The sequence below is a fragment of the Mauremys reevesii genome, linkage group 5 (genome assembly GCF_016161935.1).
Source record: "Mauremys reevesii isolate NIE-2019 linkage group 5, ASM1616193v1, whole genome shotgun sequence".
Classification (NCBI taxonomy): domain Eukaryota; kingdom Metazoa; phylum Chordata; order Testudines; family Geoemydidae; genus Mauremys; species Mauremys reevesii.
Window position 1 is genome coordinate 33,220,961 of NC_052627.1, and position 16,221 is coordinate 33,237,181.

The 16,221-nt window shown below is 41.5% G+C and overlaps 1 long non-coding RNA gene across 2 annotated transcripts; it reads right to left on the reverse strand.

Moving 5' to 3' along the window:
* Nucleotides 1–7,746: 7,746 nt before the first annotated feature.
* Nucleotides 7,747–15,999, reverse strand: LOC120406656. 2 transcript variants are annotated; one of them, XR_005599456.1, is made up of 3 exons: nucleotides 15,895–15,999; nucleotides 12,064–12,319; nucleotides 7,747–7,870 (listed from the first exon to the last, which is right to left on the reverse strand). It is a non-coding gene; the product is annotated as an uncharacterized LOC120406656 (long non-coding RNA). The 2 variants fall into 2 exon arrangements; XR_005599455.1 differs by lacking the exon at nucleotides 7,747–7,870 and adding an exon at nucleotides 8,052–8,200.
* Nucleotides 16,000–16,221: the final 222 nt, after the last annotated feature.

The following is a 16,221-nucleotide window of genomic DNA, read 5'->3' on the forward strand; positions in this document are numbered from 1 at the left end:
TTTGGTGTTTAAACGGAAGCTACGTTCTTTTGAAATACCCTGACAGTGGGTGATTCTGCAGCTCTAGTCTTTACTGGTGGGACAGGTCCCAACCTTGGCTTCTCGGGGAGCTGATGTTTAGTGTTGTTATTATTCATATTTGTATTATGGTAGCACCTAGGAGCCCCAGTCATGGATCAGGGCTCCATTGTGTTAAGTGCTGTACAAACAAGCAACAAAAACATGTTCAGTGCCCCCAAAGTGCTTATTTGGCATGGCCTTGGGCAAGTCCTTTCTTTTCGGTGTCTCATTTGCTCTGACTGTGACAGGGGAATGATAACAAATGATGCTATTACTTACCTCCCTCACAGAGACGTGGTGAAGATTCTTTAGCGAATTTTTGGCCACAAGATTTGAACACAGAAATGGCTGTACAATTGCAAAGCCCTGGATTGATTTTCACAGCCTCTCCTGACCGAGGAGGATAGGCAGGGACGGCGGCTGCTGTGATCATTTGCAGGAGACAGATGATACATGTTGCCATGAACACTCAGAAAAAAAAATATCTGCCAATCTGGATTCGTTATCAGAAATAGGAGGAAAATAATAAAATATAAGGAAATTCCCAAGTTAAGCCTCCGACAGCAATGTTAACAGGATCACATTACATTGTGCAGTATTTCCAGTCCTGTACTTTTGGTTAAGTGCATAGCTTAATATATATATTACTGTTTATTAGGTACAAACTTACATTTTTTAAAACAGCCGCCAATATTGTAGGTGTATTGTTGTTGTACTACAGTTAACTGCAGGCTTACTTAAGTGTGCTCATATTTGCATCCATAAAGACACCTAATGACCTGGCTGCACCCACAATACAAGTAGTTAAGTATCTAACTTAGTGAAATCGTAGGCCCAATTAATTGCAATATTTGAGGATGGGCACCAAATTGTGACAGCAGTGCTGGAGCTGGGTTCAGGCATGGCTAATAATCAGGACCAAAATGTACAACATAAAACATAAAAGATGTGAACCATGGCTAAATGGTGCCACAGTATGTGAAAGCAGAGATTTTGGTGTTTGCCTTGCTCTGAATTTACATTTTTGAGCCAGATCCACAGCTGATATAACACGGCATATTTCCATTGAAGTCACTGGAGCTATGTTTATTTAGACCAGATGAGGATCCAGCCCAGCATTCCTTTTTCTGGGTCAAGTAGTTGTTATTAGTTCAAACAATACATGTATTGCCAAGACAAAATCCAGCCCAGTAAGTGGAATGAGCATATGGATTGTCCACAAACACACAGATCACTATTGTCATGGAAAAGAATGTCCTAACAGTGAGGTCTCCTAAACTGTGGAAAAGTCTCTTTGAGGAAGTGGTGCAAGCCCCATATCACAAGTCATTTAAAACTAAACTGGACAAAGCATTCAAAATTATCCTGGGGGGGAACAGTCCTGCACTGATAAAGAGATGGACAGTATAACATGGTATTAGTATTATTCATAAACTTTACATTTATAACCTAATTGAGGCTTTACTGTTTGTAAGATACTGATGCTCTGGAAGAAACAACTAACTGTCTGAGAATCTATTTTGCATTATGTGTCCAGTGTATCCAGGGCCGGTGCAAGGATGTTTCGCGCCCTAGGCGAAACTTCCACCTTGCGCCCCCCCAAGCCCCCACCCTGAGGCGCCCCCCACCGCGGCAGCTCCCCCCCTCCGCTCTGAGGTGCCCCCCTTGCGGCAGCTCCACCCTGAGGCACCCCCCTCCCGCCCCAGCTCACCCCTGCTCCGTGCACAAGCACCCTGAGCATGCCATCGCTGCTTCACTTCTCCCCCCTCCCAGGCTTGCGGCACCTAAGCTGATTGGCGCTGCAAGCCTGGGAGGTGGGAGAAGTGAAGCAGCTCACCCCTGCCCCCGGCGTGCTCAGGGAGGAGGGATGAGCTGGGGTGGGGAGTTCCTCTGCATGCGGCCCCCTCCTTACTTGCTGCAGGCGGCCCTCCCTGCGCTTCCCTGCCCCAGCTCCTTCCACCTAAATGCCAGCGGCGACTGGGGTGGCCGAAGATCCGGCCGCCACAGTCGCTGCCAAAGGAAATGGCGCCCCCCAAATCCCAGTGCCCTAGGCGACCGCCTAGGTCACCTAAATGGTTGCACCGGCCCTGAGTGTATCTTGAATTTTCTGTTTCCAATTAGGATTGATTTTTGCCTTGTTATTAGAAGTTTTGTGAATAAAGTGAATTGTTTGTGATCTGTATTCAGATGAATATAATAGGGCATCACAATCAAAATGTGTAGGCAATGACAATAACAATAATAGCAGTCTGAGGATACATGTGTTGACTTCTGTAATGAGAAATCAGGAAGGAGAGGCTGGAGAAGGTTCCAGGCAGAAGTTCCACAGTAAATAATAAAGTTCCTTGTTCAGTGTTGGAAGAAAGATACTTTTTATGTGATTCTTTACCATTGTCATATAGTCAGAGAGTATCTATATTTAGGCCAGAGATGGTCTTTATTATATGTCTGTAAAGTGCTTAGCACACTGTTATATGGGTGCTATATAAATTATAATTATTAACAATAATAAAACCTTGCTTCCTTAGAGAAGATATTTCAGAGGCAAGTGTTACTGAACTGTCTGTTTTGATGCTGCAAAGTACTTTGGAAAAATTAAGAGCCCCTAAATCTTCACTTATTATTGACATGAATCTTTTCAGAGTTTCAGAAAAGTTCAGTATGGCAGAATGTCCCTCTCCCCATCACGCTGCGGGAGACATTCCTCTTTCCTTTATTCCTTCCACATCAGGGAGTCCTACCAGAATGAAGGAAAGGGGGCCAAACAATTGGGGTTTCTGCAGTTCACTGAGGTAATCTGGTAGCACACCCTTGGGCAGAGTAGTGGGACCCTCTGAAGAATCTAAGGCCTGGACTACACTGGCGGGGCGGAATCAATCTAAGTTACGCAACTTCAGCTACGTGAATAACGTACTTAGATTGACTTACTGTGGTGTCTTCACCGCAGTGAATCGACTGCTGCCGCTCCCTCATCGACTCTGCCTGCGCCTCTTGCGGTGCTGGAATACAGGAGTCGATGGGAGAGACAGCCCGGATGGAATTGTGGGAAGGCTCTGGAGGACTATCAGCACTTGGCCTTCATTAGCAGGCATCCTCACTGCAAAGTAGGCACATTTCCAGTCCCAGCTGAGAAAAAACCTGCGTTCAAGCATATATCATCAGCCATATATACTAGCCTAGGTTAAAGTATCCTCAAGCCCAGGTTAGCAGTTTTTCTGTGTGTCCAACAGGGGAGTTAGAGGCAACACCTGGGTGAGAGCCCAGGCTGTATATCGCTGCAGTAAAGCTATGCCCTAATGAATGGCAAAGTGGGAATGATTGGCCATCCATCAGAGACAGCAGGCACAAGGGTCCAGTACCTCTTGAAGAAGAGAGCTGTGGCTGTGTGTGGGAGAGGGAAGGTCAAATGCGCTGGTGGTGAGCCTCAAGGGTCTGGATGATTCAGATAAGCACTAGACATTGAGACAGCTATCCAAACTCAAAATCTGAATGGTTTGTGGTTGGCCCGGTGAGCTGGCAAATCAGGTGCCAGCTTATGTCAAAATCCCCAGGCCTCTCTTGAGTACTGACAAACACATAGCTGGAATCAGTCTGGTTAGCCTGAGGGTTAGCCTTGGTAAAATAGGTATTAGAGTTATAAAAATGTGCTTAGTGTTTAGGCGGTATTGAATGCTTGTGAGTTGCTGCATGCATTAATCTCACTTATAACATCTGTATCCCATATTGTAAGGTAACTGAGCATTTGCATTGTAAGTGTCTGTAACCAGACAGGAGGGAAGCAGTAACTAGTGTCTCCCACAGGTATTATGTCCTGCCCGACAAAGAAGGCCCATTAACACTAGACAAACTATCGTGGAATATCAGAGAACAAAAGACTTTATTGATTGTTCTCCCCCTCACACCTATGAAGAGAAGATGTGCTAGTGAATTTCTTCCATCAGCTGAGTTTGCAACTCAAAGCAGAAAGGAGAAGGAATAAAAATCCCTAACCAGAAGGAACTATCTCTTTGCTGCTTAGACTCTCAGGGGGCAAGAAGTCTAGGTATAAACAAGTGATCCCCAGCTGCTTAGCCCTATGGGGTGTTTAGCACTTGCTTATTATAGAAGTTTCTATTACCTTTTTAAACTTAAGACACATGTGTGTGTATGGTTACCTGCTTTAACCTTATAAATAACTCTATTTCCTTTTCTGAGTTAATAAATCTTTAGATAGTTTATTATAGCATTGGCTACAAGTGTTGTCTCTGATGGAAGATCTAAGGAGCAACTGACCTGGGGTAAGTGCCTGGTCCTTTGGGAGTAACTGGGATATTGTTGTGATGTCTGGTGTAAGGGATCCTCTATCACAAAGGCAGGCGTACCTGGGAGGCAAGATAGATCAGAGTACCCCAGGGAACTGCCTGGGACGCCACGGTTAGGCTGTTAGAGTGCCTGAGGAGTTTATATTCAATAAATGGTTGGTGAAAACTAATTATAGAACTCACAACCAATTTGGGGGTTGTGCCCTGCTTCTCAACAGTCTGTCCTGAGGTTGGTACTCTCGCTCTTGAGTCAACCCAGACTGCTCGACAGGCCCATCACTAGGTCATTTTGCAGTACTGCTGCTCTCAGAGATCTTATTATGGGTATTCCCAGCACCATCTGTTGCCTTTTTATGTCTAGAAATGATTTTGCAGAGGAAGAATTTGGATACAGTTGACACAAATCCCTGAAAACATTTGTCTGTTTGTCTTAGACTCTAATTAGTGTGGGCTCGGTCAAAACTGTTCTGAACTTTCATTTATTTATTTTTACTCATTTCTATAGTGCCTATCACCATGGCAGCAACGTACTTCAATTACAGGAAATTAAAACACAAAACACAAGCAATTAATCAAATGCTAAACCAAATAAATGTGTCTTGCATAGTGCCCTGAATGTCACTGGGATCCTGCTTTCAAGGGCAGCAGAGTTTTTCTTTTTAAAGAAATACTGTCTGTTGTTTCAAGTTTCACGTCTCCTTTGGAAGCTTAAACCTGAAATCGCGTTCTTTCTCCATTGATATGTCCTGTTTATTTTCCTGCTAGCAACTGTGAAAAATGCATGGCATTTAATTATATCCTGGGTTCAATCCACGGTTTTCATACTGCAGCGTGGCGATTGCAGTATGTGTAGCTATGTAACTGGTATACATACATGCCCCAGGGGAAAGATCCAATCTCTCCTTGAGCTTTCAGATGCACAAGTGAGGTGTGCAGGCTACACCATCCCTTAAAGTAGCTCATCCCACTCCCCAGATGCACATGGCCTGTATGTGTGTGAGGGGGAATCCTGTGTCAATCCTAACCCCTTTAGAGGGAATAGTACCCTGCTGGGAGATTCCCCCAAGAGAGCAGTCCTAAACTGTAGCAGGAGAACCAAGATCAAATTCAATTGAAAAGGAGAATTAATATTCACAAAAGGCTCCAGTATGGAGCCCAGAAAAGTGAAAATAGGACTGTTTATAAAAGACCAAGTGTGGTCCTAACTTAGTATCAGAATTAGTAAAAAAAACCAGAAGCACAATTTTGCCAAAAGTTTCAAAATTTTGAAAAATGTTTCCATTTCCTGTGGTTCAATATGGACACATTTTCTGGTGTTAGTGAAATGTCTGATGGCATCTTTTACCAACATTTGAGTGGAAATGTTTTTGCCGTTTTGATTGACATCATTATTGAAGATCTTCTGTTTATGAAAAATGGTATTTTCTTATTGAAAACTGGTAAGCAAATTTTTTGGTAAGCATATTTTTTAATAATGACTTTGATGACATGCTGATAAAAATAGGTCATGGAAAATGTCGGAAATGGCAAATTTCAAGAATGTTGATTTTTTTTTAAGGAAAAAGGCCATACTCATGTGAAAAATTTCAACCAGCTCTACTCAATATGAGTCCCACAGCCACTTCTCTCATGATAGTCAGGACAGCATGGTTCCGTCACCATCTGTCTGATCCATCGAAATAATAGGCTCTGTGCACATCATGCTCCCTTACTCACCTGCCAGGATCTTCGTTCTGAGAAGGCTCTAGCTCAGCCTTTCCCAACTGCCCTCTGGAATATTGCTTCTGTTCAGAAACATTGCCTTGGCCCACTAGAGGCTGCTGGAAAGGGAGGGTGGACAATCAAGGCTCAATACTGAATCCTGAGACTCACTAGGTACTCGTAATTTCCCATGATACTTCTTGATCCCCCTGCCTTCCTTCCTTTGCTACATCCCATCCAGTCCTTATGTCTGCCCAGTGTCCCTTCCTGCTCTCAGTGCACCCTCCTGGACCCCAAGCTCTCCTCCAAATCCAGATTTCCTCTTGCTTTCCATTCAGCCTATGGCAATAATGAATAACAACAACACTTTTTATTGGAGAATCTTTCCTCCACAAATCTCAAAGTCCTTTACAGACACTAATAATTGAGGCCCAGTGAGTGTTCAGGCCCTTGTCTAAGGTCACACAGCAATGACAGAGCTAAGAATAAAACTCAGCAGCCTTGACTCTCAGTCCTAACCTCTAGACCATGCTCACTCTCCAGCCCAAGTTTCACTCTCCTGGTATGAAGACACTGGTCTGTGGTTAGACTAAGCATTTATGAATACGCACACTGCTATTGGATTTGCAGCACATTTGTGTGAGCCTGACAATGGGATGTGCTTTGGATTTTACTGTGTTGCGCAGGACTCAAGGGATGTGGCTTTTAGTTTGTTTAACAAGGAAACTGTTTGGAATTTTTTTATTTAAAAAAGAAATCTCTGGGAAGCAAGCAAGAAGGTGTACTTAAGATAACAGAAACTATCTTTAAAAGCTAAGTCATGTTGGGGCCTTTTGACCTTGACAATGTCCCTTTAAGCTTTTTGCTGTCAAAAGTTGTCCAGCGTATGGCATGGCTGACAGGCAGAGTCGCATCTCTTCCCTATTCAATTAGAGGTCTGCCTACCCTAGCTCTCTGGAACAGTTTTATCAAATTGTGATCTGTGATAGATTCTTTGGAGGATTTTATTCTTCTAAATGCTAAAATATCCTCAGCCATAACATCCGTGTTGCTGAGGCTCCCCTTCTAGTTCATGCTGATGTTATTTGTATTCTTCTGAGGCTGGCCAGCTGAGTGAACATCTACTTACATCTGCCAAGGAGTGTCCTAAAGGTAGTCAGTTTCCTCATAAGCCGTCTGTGCTAGCTAAAACTGAAATGACTTTTGCTATGATTAATCTTGGTAAAATGTCTTCAGTACTAGTAATGGATAATACATGTGTTTGAGAGCTTCACTGAGTGTAATGGATGTATGCAGATGCAGAATTTTTCAGGTTAGAACCACCAAACTGCAAGATTGTCAGTTCATTTTTCCAGTTCCCTGTTGATCCACTATATGTATAGACTCACACACCATTCTGGTCATTACTTGGATGAAAACTTTCCCAGGAAAATGCAGCTATTATAGGAAGTGGGATTAAGAATTCATTAGGTGGTACTCTCGCCTCTGAGTCACTACCAAACCAACATCTGAGGATGGTTTTGACACGACTGTTCTGTTAAAGGTGCCATCTTGTAGATGAAATGTAAAACTGAGGCCCTGATCACTTGTGGCCATTAAGTAACCCACACCATTATGGTAAGGGCGTTTGCTAACCCCAGCATCCTAACCAAATTCCATTTAGAATAATTATTCTGCAGTTTCAAAAGATATTACATTCTTCTTCACGACCTGTCATAAACTGTTGGTTAGCATTGCAGTGTGCTGCTAAAGAGGTGTGGTGTTCCATCGCAGTAATGACTGGTGTGGTTCAAGGTGTAATCTTCTGGCTGAAAGGTACGTTAAAAATATACAATAGAGGTATATAAAGTAAATTAATATTTGTCAAGTAAGTAACTTGTGTTTTTTCAGTCAACTGTTGAATAAATTATACACTAACATTTTTTTTGCATTCTCCAAGCAGCTCATTGAGAGGCATTTATAAGATATTAATTATTGAAAATACACAGTAGTAGTTTGTGGAGTGTGCCTGTTTATAAAACAAGTATATTTCTTGACGAAAAGGGTACAGCTGGGCTAAATGTCGAACTTCACTTGAAGTGATTTTGGAGATACATGTCACGGAAATGTTTGAGGCTATCATTAGAGTCACTCTGAATCTGCAATCAAAATGAGAAGGTTGATTGTCTGGGTAATTCTTGGAGATAGTAGTAGAAAGCACTTTCCCCATTTTCCTTTTGTAACTCTGTACTTGGGTAGTGATACTGCAGGTTATTTCATCTGAAGATGTTATAGCAAAACTTTCACTCCTGTTTCACACTCTGCTTTTCTTTGCAAAATCAATCCATTAGTTAATCAGTCAATCAATTGCTTTCTTCTATATATATGAAGATCCTTGTCTATAGCTTTTTGTGTGTTTGTTTTGCTATAAAATGCAATTTGGGGTATGGTGGATCTTTAAAAGGCCAATGTGAAGTACACTGGGTGCAGACTCAGTATTAACCATCTTGAGAACCTGCAGGAACCATGCTATCTGTCTCTGTGGAGTAGCAAATGTTGGCACTTTAATGGCTCTCATCTTGTTCAGCTTCAGAATATGACTGACCTTAGCTTTGTTAAAATGTGTTGGGGGCTATTCTCTGATCTTTAAACATCTATATTCTTACTCTTTAATAAAACTAAAATCCGTTACTGTGACACCAAACATTTTAAAAATCCACATAATAGCCAGTTGCTAAATGACCTTGTGCAAGATTTTAAGTTTGTTCTGTTGTCATCTATCCCAAAGAGAACAATTCCACAAATCCTATATTGGCTACTGCATTGAAATCAGTATGAACACAATCAGGTGACAGTTAAGAAAACAAAGAATTCACAAAAGATTTGTACTTCATAAGAAACAGAGTAGGGGAACTGACAAAGTCTGTGAAGAGAAAGGGACGTAGGTGTCAATTCTGTGTTTGGATATATGGGTGCAATGCCCATCGACCTGAGCCCAGATGCTGTAGCAAACTGCTATATTTAAAAGCCTCTGAGAGGGTATGACTCATAATGGAGACTAGAAAAGAATTAAAAATTAAAAGAAAAGTGCTTCAAAGAAAAGTCTCTCTTCAACTGTTTGGGACTGATTCATTTTAGTATTTGTGTCCTGGACTTAATCGCTGCACCATATCTGAATGGTTTGGCTGAGTTCTAGTTCTTGTTGATGCAGCATATGGGAACAGGATCCATTACCTTTCATTCCCAGGGCTATATAATGTCTAATAAACTCTGCAGCAAGAACGCCAGATTTGTGCAGCACAGCCAGCTGGTGCAGCCTTGTTGTCTATTAAGCTATGTTTTTACTTCCATTATTGACAGGGAGAACTGTCTAACTTTCACAAATAATGTTTCTTGCAGATCTGAAGTATTTTTCCAGAGCATCTGTGTTGTTAGCAGTGTCTATCCTTGTGGTAAATGAAAACCCTTTAGAAAGCAGTCCTTACTACTCACAGGGTGAAAAGTCCTTCCTTACCTGGGTTACTCCCATACAGGAAACTAGGATGTCCATGAATCTGTGCTCATGGAATTCCCACTTGAACACTCATGGAGATTCGGGGACACCAGGATTGTGCCCAGAAGAACAGGAAGTGGATTTGGCTTTGAAAACTAAGGATCTCTATCAAGATTTATGCATGGTTCAGGAAATGTGCAGGAGAGATTGTGCACCTACACCACATCCTGGCCTACCCTGGAGCTTGATTTGCCACTCCATCTGACCCAAACTCAGAGCGAATGGAGAGCGAGGGTGGTGGGCATCTGGTTGTAGATCCCAGATTCAGAGCTGTCAGGTCGTGACACAGGAACAGCCCTAAGCGATGCCAGAAGAGAATAGGGTGTAGTAGAGCTCCAGTCAACCATGGCCACCTCCCTTGCCTGTCTGTGCCCTGCCTCCTCCTTGTGTTGGGGAGGGTCTGGAGCAGCAGGCAGTGGAAAGACCTTCCTGAGATTTCCAGCAGCAGAGAATTCCTTATCCAGGGGGTACTCTTCATTGGCTATCTCCAGAGGCCTGGCCTCGATGGCAGTGCGGCTCCTATGATTACCCCAGCAGCCACTACTCCTCAAAACCCCTGTGAGGGAAAAGTTCACACTGCAGTGAGGGAAATTCAGCATAAAGTAACACTGGCACGATCTGTAGTAATTCAGGAAGAGAAACCCTATGGGACTGAAGAAGGGAGATTGCTATGGAAAATGGATGTGCCTCATCCCCATCCCCAGTCATGAAGCTTGATAACATAAACCCCCCCATGAAGTGGCTTCCATGGGGAAAAAGACTAGTATGTAATAGAGCCAGCACACCCTCTTTCCGCATACCCCGCCCCCGGCTGGATCTGTTAGAGTTCCCCCCTCATCCCCCAAGGTACTATGATAACACAAAGCACTGTGGTCCCAAATACACAAATAGATCAAACTACACATCACCTCTGAATTTGGTTCTATGTTTGATTCTATTCTGTAAAGCAGCTATGGGAAAATGGCATCTTCTTACTCAACAGATCTGCTCTGTGTGTGTTTTCAGAGCATATACTGCTCTGAAAACACACACAGAGCAGATCTGTTGGGGTTAGTGACCGATATTAGTTTTTTTAAATAGAAAACTGATATGACCTATGGGCAAAATTTTCAAACTCTAGTGTCTCAGATTAAGCACTTAAAACTACTGTTGAGCACCTAAATAAACATGATTTTCAGAGGGGTCAAGCACCCACAGTTCCCACTTATGCTACTAGGTACTGCAGGTGTTCAACACTTTTGAACATCAAACAGCTTTTATCTAGGTGCTTTAATATGGATTTATGTACTTAACTTTAGGTACCCAATTCTGAAAATATTGGCCTCAGTTCCAGTTTCAGTGTCAAATTCTATCCTCAGTTACACCTGTGCAACTTTGAAGAGTGAGGCAAATGCAGATGAAAGCAAAATTTGCCTTGTGGAACGTTAATGCTGGTGAAGATGCGAGAGAAGGAAAGAATCCAGCTTGGATCTCAGATCCTGGGCTAAGTCTATAGTGTTGGAAGTTAGCAAAGCCATTGTTACACTTGTAAATTGAGAACATTTGCTATGCAGTGCCACGTGGAATCCCCTCCTCCTACATCCTCACTGGTTGTGAAGACAGGACTCATCAGACAGAGGAATTCCTGGGCTCCCAGTCTTTGCCACCAATAGCTGGAACAGCAGGAAGATCTGCTAAAGGCAGATCTGTTGCCAGCATCTCTCCAAGTAGGGAGAGGAAGGAGGAGCCCCACCTTCCGGGGGGAATCATATTAAGTAATGTATAATACATGGCCGAATGCAAAAGCATCTCCTTAAAACATATACAGTCTTTTAAAATGACTGGATATTCAAGTTTCAGAGGGGTAGCCGTGTTAGTCTGTATCAGTCCTTGTGGCACCATAGAGACTAACACATTTATTTGGGCATAAGCTTTCGTGTGATATAACCCACTTCATCAGATGCATGGAGTGGAAAATACAGTAAGCAGGTATAAATACACAGCACATGAAAAGAGGGGAGTTGCCTTACTGAGTGGGGGATCAGTGTTAGTGAAGCCAATTCAATTAGGGTAGATGTGGCCCATTTCCAACAGTTGACAAGAAGGGGTGAATATCAACAAAGGGAAAATTACTTTTTGTAGTGGCCTTGTTAGCACTGACACCCCCAACTCGGTAAGGCAACTCCCAACTTTTCGTGTTCTGTGTATTTATACCTGCCTAATGTATTTTCCACTCTATGCATTTGATGAAGTGGGTTTTAGCCCACGAAAACTTATGCCCAAATACATTTGTTAGTTTCTAAGCTGCCACAAGGACTCCTCGTTGTTTTTGGATATTTCAAAAATTCCTGGGGAAGAGCCCCTAACTCTTCTATTTTAATCTATATTTATATCCATATACATTTTCTGTTTGGGTCAAGTTTAAATGAAGACATTTATGGGAATAAGGGAGGGAGCATAATGGATGTTCCCAAATGCATTTACACATACCTCAGAGGTTTGCTTGTTTAGCTGTGGGCTTGCCTAAATGAAGTCCTTTTTGATACAATTCTTTTCTTGTCCTCCTCCTCTTCTCTTTTCTCTGGCCCATCACCCAAGAAGGTGCAACACCACATCACAACAGAACTTCAAGCCCTTTGAGAACAGGCTCCAAAATGGATGTGTTGCCTCTTTTATTTGGGTCTGCTTCAGTCACTGGAACCAGCCAAACTGGTTACACAGAAATGGTCAGGGGTTCCTGGCCAGGCTGCAAAAAAAACAATAACAAAAGCCAAACACACACAAAAGCATCATGCTGAATAAGTCACAGGAAGACAGCTATGTGCTAAACTAGGCAACTGGAAGGAACAAAACAGTTAGGTGCCCTTGCTACTAAGCAAATATCAACCATGTGTTGTTCAGGCAGAAACCATACTTCTAGCCAACTCTGGCCCTAATCCAAAGCCCTCTGAAGTCAGTGGCTAGACACCAGCACAGCACATACATATTTTATTCCTTTTTGGATAGTTGGGACAGATCCTTAGCTGGTGTAAATTGGTGTAGCTCCTTTGACTTCATTGATATCTTGATTTAAACTAGCTGAGGATCTGGCCTCACATTTTGTTTACTTTTAATGTGTTTCAATCCCTGATATCTATAAAAACCTGTACTGATTCATAGAGCTTAATGCTAGAAGGAACCATTAGACATCTAGTCTGATCTCCTGTATATCACAGGCTACGAATTTTCACTCTGTTACCCCTGTACTGAGCCTAATAACTTGTGTTTGGCTAAAGCATATCTTCCAGACAGGCATCCAGTTTTGGTTTGAAGACACCAGTTGATGGAGAATTTACCACTTCCCTTGGTAGTTTGTTCCAACACTGTTAAAAATTTGTGCCGTATTTCTAATCTGAATTTGTTTGGCTTCAGCTTCCAGCCATTGGTTCTTGTTATGCCTTTCTCTTCTACATTAAATAGCTCCTTAGTAGCTGGTGTTTTCCCCCAGTGATGATACTTATACACTGTAATCAAGTAACTTCTTAAGCTTCTTCCTGATAAATCAAACAGATTGAGCTCTTTAAGTCTCTCACCGCAGGGCATTTTCTCCAACCCTCAAATAATTTTGGTGGCTTTTTTCTGCACTGTCTCAAATTTTTCAGCATCCTTTTAAAAATCTGAACACCAGGATTGACTATGGTATTCTAGTCTCAGTCTCCCCAGTGCCGTATACAAAGATAAAAGTCACCTCCCTACTTCTACTCGCCACTCCCCTGTTTATACATCCAAAGGCTGCATTAGCACTTGTTGCCCCAGTATCATACTGGGAATGCATATTCAGTTTCTTGTCCATGATGAAGCCTAAATCCTTTTCAGAGTCACTGCTTTCAAGGATACAGTCCCCCGTTCAGTAGGTCTGGCCTGCATTCCTTGTTCCTAGATATATAATGTTGCATTTAGCTATATTAAACACATTTTGTTTGAATGGGCCCGCTTACCAAGCGATCCATATAATCCTGTATGACTGCCCTGTCCTCATCATTATTTACTACTCCACCTATCTTTGTGTCATCTGCAAATTTTATCAGCAGTGATTTTATATTTTGCTCCAGATCACTGATAAAAATGTTGAGCAGCATTGGGCCTCGTACTGATCCTTGTGAAACCCCACCAATAACACCCCAATGCAATAATGATTCATCATTGGTAACTCCTTTTTGAGATCTGTCTGTTAGCCAATTCTTAGTCCATTGAACGTGTGCTTTATTGATATTGTACAGTACTATTTTTTAATCAGAATATTGTGTGATACTAAGTCAAACACTTTGCAAATTTTAAGTGTATTACAACTGCACAATTATCTTTATCAACCAAACTTGTAATCTCATCAAAGAATGAAATAAGGTTTGTTTGGCAAGACCTACTGTCCATACAAAACATGTTGACTGGCATTTGTTATATTCCTACCCTTTAATTCTTTATCAGCTGAATCCAGTATCAGGTTTTCCATTATTTTTCCTGAAATTGATGTTGGGCTAACTGGCTTATACCCAGATCATCCCACTTACCCTTTTAGAATATTGACACAACATTATCACTCTTCCAGTCTTCTGGAATTTCCCAGGTATTCTGAGATTTATTAAAAATTAACCTCAGCAGGCCAAAGATCTCCTCAGCCAACTCTTTTAGGATTCTTGAGTGCAAACTATCAGGGCCTACTGATTTAAAAATGTTTATCCCTAGTAGACGTTGTCTAACATTCACAATGGGGTCCTGATCCATGACGGAGACACCTAGGCACTATAATATTATAAACAAAATAATAATAATTATTATTATTATTACTACTAATAAATAAAGTCTTCATATGATGTGACTATATCATTCTGCTTCTTTCCAAATACAGAACAGAAATATTTATTAAACACTTTTGTCTTTTCTACACTATTAACAACAATTTTACCATCTCCATCTGATAACGGGCTTACCCCGTTGCTAGGATTTCTTTTGTTCTTAATATACTTAAAACTCCTTCTTATTAAGCTTAGTCCTGCCAGTCATGGATTTTCCCCTGATGTATTTAGCTTCCCTGATCAATTTTCTTCATAACTTCTAATGTATATAGATCACTATCTATTTCCCCTTTTTCCATTTGTTATACTTTACTTTTTATTTTCTAATTACTGCCTTCACTTCACCACAGAACCAGGATATGATTTTAGCTATAGTTATCCTCTTTGTTGACTGTGGAATCGTGGATTTTTTGGCCATCTCTAAATGCTTCTTAAGGAACTCCCAATTTTCATTGAAATTTTTCTGTCAATTTTTCTTCCCAATTGATTTTGCTCACAATTTTCCTCATCTTTGGAAAATTAGTCCTTTTGAAGCACCAGTTATATCTATGGCCTTCTATTTGCCCGTATTGAATGCAATCAGATCACGAACACTGGTCTCTAGGCCATCAGCAACTTCAGTCCAGTGATTAATTCATGTTTATCTATCAAAATGAGGACTAATATAATGTTAACTCATTTTGTGTGCAATTCCTTTTAATTAGAAAATCATTATCTATAATTTTTAGACATCGTAATGATGTTTTAGTACTGCTGCATGAAACAACCAGCATACATCTCCCAAACTGAAGTCCCATGTAACAACACACATTTTCTTTGCACACATTACAGACAGATGCATAAGGTCTCATCCTGTTCTCTGGTTTAATTCAGTGGTCTGTAGCAGACCCCCAACAATACTCCCTCCTGGACTTTGTTAGTTAGTATATTGAGCAAAATACATTCAAGAACTTATGGTTCTAAATTATCAATAACCCTAAAACAGGTAATGGTGCCTTTAATGTACAATGCCACGCCATGCACACCTCTTTTACACACCTTGCCTAAACAGATCATAATAGTGATAGACATTCCAGTCATGAAAATCTTCCTACCAAGTAATGTCAATTATAACAAATTTCTTCTCATCAGTGAGAATTTCCAATTCTTCTTGTTATCCAGATATATATAGCTTTGCTATATAACAACTGAAAAGGTGTCCTCTTCATGTTCTTTGTCACATTGGTTCAATTTGTTCATGACATGCTGAGTGTGAGTTTGTACAGCATTTGCTTTTTTAGCTTCTGCCCTTTGAATTGCTAGTTTAAGGCACTACTCCAGCTAGTCTCCACCAAGGAAGATTAGCCCCTGGTACCTGTGAGATACAGTCATCCTGTTCAACCAGCTTTCCTCCCACTGAAATGTCACCCAATGTTCCAGAAAACAAAATCCTTCAGTTTCACATCAGTCATGCCCCCAATGCTTCACATTCATTGATTATTGCCTTTACCCATCTCGCGCTCATGAGACTGGAAGGATCACCAACAATATCATTTGGATTTTCCTTTTCTTCAGCCTCCTTCCAAGGCCCTTGAAGTCTTCCATGTAGTTCCACATGATGCTGAGTCATTGGTTCCAATATGTGTCATCACAAAGGAGATTTGCCAGGCAACTACTTAATTCTGTCCAATCTTGTTGGTATATCTTTATTTTCAGTCTGGGGAGACAGCACACCATCTTTCTGTCCTTGTGTTCCTTGCTGAAATCTCTGTCCATTTTTCTTAACATTGAGTCACCAATGATGGTTGAAGAGCCTCTCTTAGAAGCTGCTTGCTTC